Here is a 6,635-nt window from a genome sequence, read left to right as displayed (position 1 = left end):
AGAGACAAGCAGAAGTTGCAAATGGCCACACACACACACACACACACACACACACACACACACACACACACCATGCACAGAGATAAAGCTTGCTTTTTGCGCCGCAGCAGTTGGATCCGTTTGTCTGCAGAAAGGAGCTGCGGGGCAACCGTACTAACCACAGCGAGAGCAACGGAGGGGCCAGCAACTCGCTTAAATACCGTTTCAACTTTCAAATTTGTCTACAAGCGCAGTTTGACTTGAGAGGAGACGACGAGCTGGAGATAGCCGGAGCGGAGTGTTCCGCTCGCACACACAGAGGCCCCGCAGCCTCCCAGAAGGGAGAGCAGAGAGGGAAGTGCTGCGTGGCACACAAACAGGCACAGACTCGCGTCTGCCGCGGGACTTTGTTCCCAGGCGGGAGCCGGGCACGGCGTGGAGAGGATGAGAGCTTTCCAGCAAAGGAGGAGAGATACGGAGAGGAAGAGAGGGCGGGCAGGGGGGGTACACACACCACAAAAAAACCTGTTGGGGAAGGAAAGAGGGAGCTGAAAACAGACAAATGCAGACCCAGAGATCGATAGACAAGGCTAATGAGCGAAGGTGGAATGAAAAAGGGCTGGCAGCAGGGGAAGGTCGCCATGCGACGCGGCTCTTCGGCCGCGTGGTCATAATGGCTCCAACCGGCCTGAGGGACATGCCCCCCTGCTCTACAAAGTTCAGGAGGAACAGCAGACCATAGCCAGGGTCAGGTTTGATCTGACCATGGGCTGTCCTCAACCTCATGCATTTAACGCATGCAAACAAGTAGGTGGTCTTTCTCAAATTCTTTTCACATTTTTTGTTTGTTTAAGCAACTGCCAAATCAATGATGCTGCAGAAGTGTCTGACAAATAAGTAACACATTCTTAAATTAGGTATCCTTAAATTTAAGGGGAAAACTCACTACAGTTAGATCCTGAGAAGCTAAGATCAGACTACCAATGTACACCTGTGGCCTTAAATTGACTGTCTTTTCATCCCAACTGTGACATTATCCCCTGTGCTGTGGGACTTACTCTATTATGTTTCTCACCCCATCCACAGGTTAATTCTACATTCCAAATATTCCAACAATGCCCAACAGCATAACAACGTCATTTTTATATTTCATCAGTCAAGTCCCTTAAGATGCCGCAGGTAGTAAGATGTCATTTGTATGACATCTGTAAGTCTTTAAATAATTTCATGACAGATACTGTTGTCTCCATAGTTGTATTGTCTGCATAGCTGTATGCAGCCACTGTTCATTGTTGTCCAAATTATTTTGGCGAAATCATTATAATCGTCAATATATACTTAATTATTGTTGCAATAATTCCCTGTCCTTCATATTATCCTCATTAAGGAGCTGACAGGGATTCAGATATAGAGTGAGACTCCCAGCTGTGCTGCAGTTTCTCACTCCCTCAGGAGACAATTGGATGTCTGTCGGTGATGAATTGCTCCAGGCTGGCACTTATCTCGGGGCTCTCAGCAAATGTTTAGGGGGAACAGGCATGGTCCAGAGGAGTCCTGTGACCCAGAGGACGTACCCCTCAGGGCTCACCGCCGGCCTGAGGCACCTTGGAGAGAATGGGAGCATTAATCTTCCCCCTATGCCTTCCCCATCACCTGATACTGCCCACTAAAGATGATAAAGCTGGAGCGTCATAAATCACACAATGGATGCTGGCAGGACTGACCAATCACGAGCACTCCGACACAGGAGCGATGAATGGGAACCGCACTGGGCTCTGATCATTGCTCACTGACCTAAACTAGCCAACCACCAGTGATGGAATCTGCATAGTTTTGCAATGCGCACAGCATATCAAGCATTTATGAACCTAGGGGGTAACCACTCTATTGAGCAGCACCATACTGTTCATATGGACTAATATTTCTTGATGTGTTTTAAGCTTGTTTTACAGTTCTGGAGTGCTGTAAGAGTCTAAGGCAGATACCCACAGACACAGTCATGTTTTGATTGGTGTCAAATCATAATTGCTCAAAAGACAGTCCATGTTACATGGTGATTAAGAAAAAACTGAACAGATTCACCTCCCTCTACTTGTATGTAGTCCTGCCTTTTTTTTTTTCAAAAGTCAAAAAGAGCTTGCCCAAATACTAGTGGACTGTTGGCAAAACATACAACACCCTAAACAAATTCAGACTACAAATACAGTGTGTGATCCCATTAGTGTAAGATCAACTGATTGATGTATTTCACCACAAAATTTGCGCCGATGCAAGAACAACATCATCACAAAGTCACAAAAAAGAGCACCCCTAACAGGCTTTAGCTGGAACTTTCCAGTGGGTTCCCAGCCGACTCGCTGGCTGCTAAATGGGAGCAAACCATTACCCTGTTCCTGCAAATGAGGAAAGCTGTCCATCACGTTCAGGCCTCTCTGAGAGCAGCATACCTATAATCCCATCTAGCTGGGAGTGCGATGGTCAGGAGAGGGGGCAGACGGGAGGAAATTGCGCCGCGTTGCCGTTTGACTGACAGGCTCCGCGGGTTAGCGGACCGGTTTCGGTGGAGCGGACCGTGACATTGGCTGCGGCAGACGCACAGATTAGCACCAGAGGGTGAACCCCCTCAGACACTTCAGAAGCGCCGCTAACTTTTTTTGTCGTTGCTGCTTTTGTCGTCAGTGCCGCTGTTTAGCTTTAAATTCCTTTTTCAAACAGTTGCGGGGCGGAGGTGATTTACCGCAAACATCCGGACTGGCGAGCAGAAAAGCGACACTCCTGTGTTGTAATGGCTCATTGTGGATTTTATAGCGGATGAAATATGTTTTAATTTGTGGAGTGCTTGAGGGTTTTGTCGATAACTCAGCGACGTGAGCGAGGGGCAGAGCCGCTCTCTTTCCCTCCCGCTCTCAATCCGAGGGCTGCAGCCGCGCGTTCCCATGGCAACAGAGCACGGCAGCGAGGCGAGCCGCGTGCCAAGACAGCACGCTGAGGCGCTGTGACACTGGAAGAGAGGAAAAAACTGTATCTCTCTCTTTCTCTTCTCTCTGTCTCTCCCTCTTTCTTATCCTGTCTTTATCTCTCTTTTTGCTCTCTTTCTATCTCTCTCTCTCTCTCTCTTACTCTCCATCTCTCACTCCCCCCTTTGAGAAATACACATAACAGATGCCATGTTTGCCTCTGTCCTTTGGGTATGTATGAAAAATATTTACATGCTGGAGGGGGAGACCAAATTTGACAGCTAAAAGCAACAGACAGATCATTAAGAGTCCTGGCAAATACTGTACAGACAGACAGGAAGAAATGAATTTTTTCACCAAGACATAGCCTTGAGAAGAATGGAAAAGATGGACTGTCAGACACGAGTGGCAGGATGTACTGCAACATTCAAGCTACTGGTCCTGCATGCTCAGTTCCAAAACTGGCACACTCCCTTTGAACCCCCTTCCCCCAGCCCCACCCCCAAAAAAGGAGAAGAAGAAGAAACAGGAGAGGCATAAATCAATAAGCGAATAAATAAAAGAGTATCTGAATAAGAAGCTGTACCTCCAGACTTTTGCCAGAGGTACATCCTTCAGGTGGGGATGTTTGCCTGCCATTCTAAGCCTCATAGGAACGCCGGCTCCAATTAGCGTTCTAAGACCTACTTACATATGACTAGGCTCATTGCAGAGCTCACTTCATCTGCACTTGTAATCACAGAGTTTATGTGCCTATGTATACATATGTGCTTGTGTGTGTGTGTGTGTGTGTGTGTGTGTACACGCACACGTGTGTGTGTGGCTTACAGTACGACTGGAGGAAAAAAGAGGGGAATCACTGCATGTAAACCCCCCCTAGACATGCTGGTTTTCGGAGACCTTGAGGGGTTTAACTCACTGAGGTCTTGAATTTCACCTGCCATTCTAGCAATGGCTTGGAGTGAACACACACACACACACACACACACACACACACACACACACAGGTATCCCAGCTCCAGCTTTGAACAGTCTTTCCAAGCGCCGCTTATTGCTTTTAAAGCTTCAAACCACACATGTGCATCCTCGCCCCTCCAGATAAATCCCATTAACACTGAATCCTGCAGTCATTTCAGTGACCCACCCCGCCCCTTTGCCACTGTGAATAATTAAAGGCAACCCATTTGTGTTTCAGCCTCCCATTTATGTTCCTCTGTTTTATTAGAGGTCTTAGGTGTGTATTTGTTCTGAGAGCTCGGCTATCAGCAAAGTGGATGTCCCCCGCGTGCCGTTCACCGCGCACGGCTGTAATTGACTACTTCATTTGGGGAGAGCAGAGAGCCTCCAGAGAGTGGCTCGTTCAGGCCCGACCCGCCATTAATCAGCACAGGTGACGTGACGTCAGGCGTGGAGCCGGGGAGCCGCGGAGAGCAGGAAACGGTGAAGCCACTTGCACACTTCGAGGAGCTGATCTGAAAAACCCACGGACGGAAAATGAGATGTCAGGAGTGATTAATTTGAATCTAAAAATGTAACCATTTCAGAAAAGACACAGGCTGCGCCCTAGACTCCGTGTTGGCCTCCTCATTCTGTGTGAAGGATTTCTTTTTTTTCCTTTTTTTCCCCGAGTTTGAATTCTTATTCACTGGAGTATCCATTTAACGAAAATGCTTCTTGGAACATGAATATGAATATGAATGTGAATGTGAATATGAATACCCAGTTACTGAGTGGACACTGTTTGGAGTGTGCGGTGAATCAAGTCTCCATGAGGAAAAGGTTATCTGGTTTTGATTTACCAGCCCCTTGGGTTTCTAGGATCTTCCTCTCATTACAACTTCATTGACCTGTAATGACATCGCTGACCCTCTGGGGGGCGATCCCATGTTAATTAAGATAGACCTGAGCGTGGCCTTGTAAGAGAGTGATGCAAAGCAGCCAAACAGGCCGAACCCTGGGTCACAGTGTCAACGCTGTCACCCGCTGTCTGCTCCTAACCACAGGCTGCATCTCTGGTTACAGCCTGCGCTCCTACAATGCAACACTGTGCCAGCAGAGGATGATGTCACTGTCTTGGTTAAAGACAGGAGGCTGCTCGTTTGTGTAAGTGGATCTCCTAAGGCTCCCGCTATCATCTGAGTTTATTTACCTGTCAGATCAGATGTGCTGGGCCTGATTACTCCTCACTCAAGCTCCTCAGAGATACATGGATCCACCTCTGAATGACAAATCCTGCTCTTGGAGAATGAGTGACAGCTTGCAGGTTTTAAGATTTTCCACATTTAAAGATAGTGCCTAATGTCATCAAGGGAATGTCTACACCTCAGCCAGGCCCCCTGTATGAATATTAGTAGGACAGCAGGCAATTAGCGGATTGGTACATCAAAATGAACAAATATGTGCTGCCCCCCTGTGGCCAAAGATGGCATCGTTATTTCATAGCCTGTCTGTCATTTTGTTTAGGTTTTTAATGAAGGGATCTCCCTCCTCCCCCAGCCATCTGTCTCAGGGAATTCCTGTAGTCTCTCTCTCTCTCTCTCTCTCTCTCTCTCTCTCTCTCTCTCTCTCTCTCTCTCTCTCTCTCTCTCTCCCTCTCTCTCGAACAATGGTGTAGTCTGTATCTTTGTTGCTATAATGAGGGACTGCCAGTTTAGCCAGGGCTTGCATACCACAGTCAGCCGGTGAATTAATAGAGCACCGAGGCGTGAAGTAATTGGGACAGTGCAGCAGCGGGCACAGCCCAGGCCGGTCTCCACGCGGCCCGCATGACCTACACTCCTGTTGTGGGCCTCCACATCTGTGCTGCGAGCCTGTCTCCACCCCCAGCTGCGCCTGCACTGGCATCGCCGACCCACATCGGCTGGGAGGCCTAGATTAGGTGCCTCATCAGAGGGGACAAGGCTCTGCTGAAGAGCCTTCTATCTGTTGCTCTGTGATCTGTGGCTTTGTTTTGCAACCGTTTTTGGGGGCCCAGGTGAACAGCGGTGCTCGTTGTCTTCCTGCGGAGGCCGGTGCATCTCATCTTTGGGGGACTCCGTGGGTGACAGCACACTCACAGCGGGGGGGGGGTGGCACACCTGGCACTGTCAGCTCTGTGCAGTGGCAGCGTGAGAGCCTTCTGGGTTTCAGAGGCATGGCCACATGTGGTTGGCATCTGTTGCTCAGCCACCCCTCGGTACTGTCGCCATGAGCCTTGTGACAGTTGTTGAGTGGGATCCTCAGTAGAGGGAATTCTCTGTTTGAATGCACTTTGGAGCTCAGCATGGCTTCTGCGTTTGTGCTTTTCCTCCTGTGAAGCCTTTCTGAACACGTAAAGTAGTTTTATGGGGTTCCATTCACCTGTTTTCCTGAATAAAGGCAATTCCCAGAGAGGCTCATTTGTGCATTTGTTCATTCATTCATTCATTCATTCATCCATCCATCCATCCATCCATCCATCCATCCATCCATCCATCTATCCATTTTTTCTGTCCATTGATCCATTGTAGTCTAAATATCCTGCTTTCTGTTTTTTTGACCCACTGTTCAATGATGTTAATGCCTCCCTGCTTTTGAGGTCAGAGCGATCGCCAATATTTAGTATCAGCCTACACACAGTATATCCAGTTTTCTTGGTTGGGTGCTGGTTGTTATCCCACTAGTGCTGTATGACAAATATCACTGTGACAATGTTCAATGCTTGAATGGATCCCCCACCTC

The sequence above is a fragment of the Megalops cyprinoides genome, chromosome 1 (assembly GCF_013368585.1).
Source record: "Megalops cyprinoides isolate fMegCyp1 chromosome 1, fMegCyp1.pri, whole genome shotgun sequence".
NCBI classification, from domain to species: Eukaryota; Metazoa; Chordata; class Actinopteri; order Elopiformes; family Megalopidae; genus Megalops; species Megalops cyprinoides.
Note: the sequence above shows the minus strand (reverse complement) of the source record.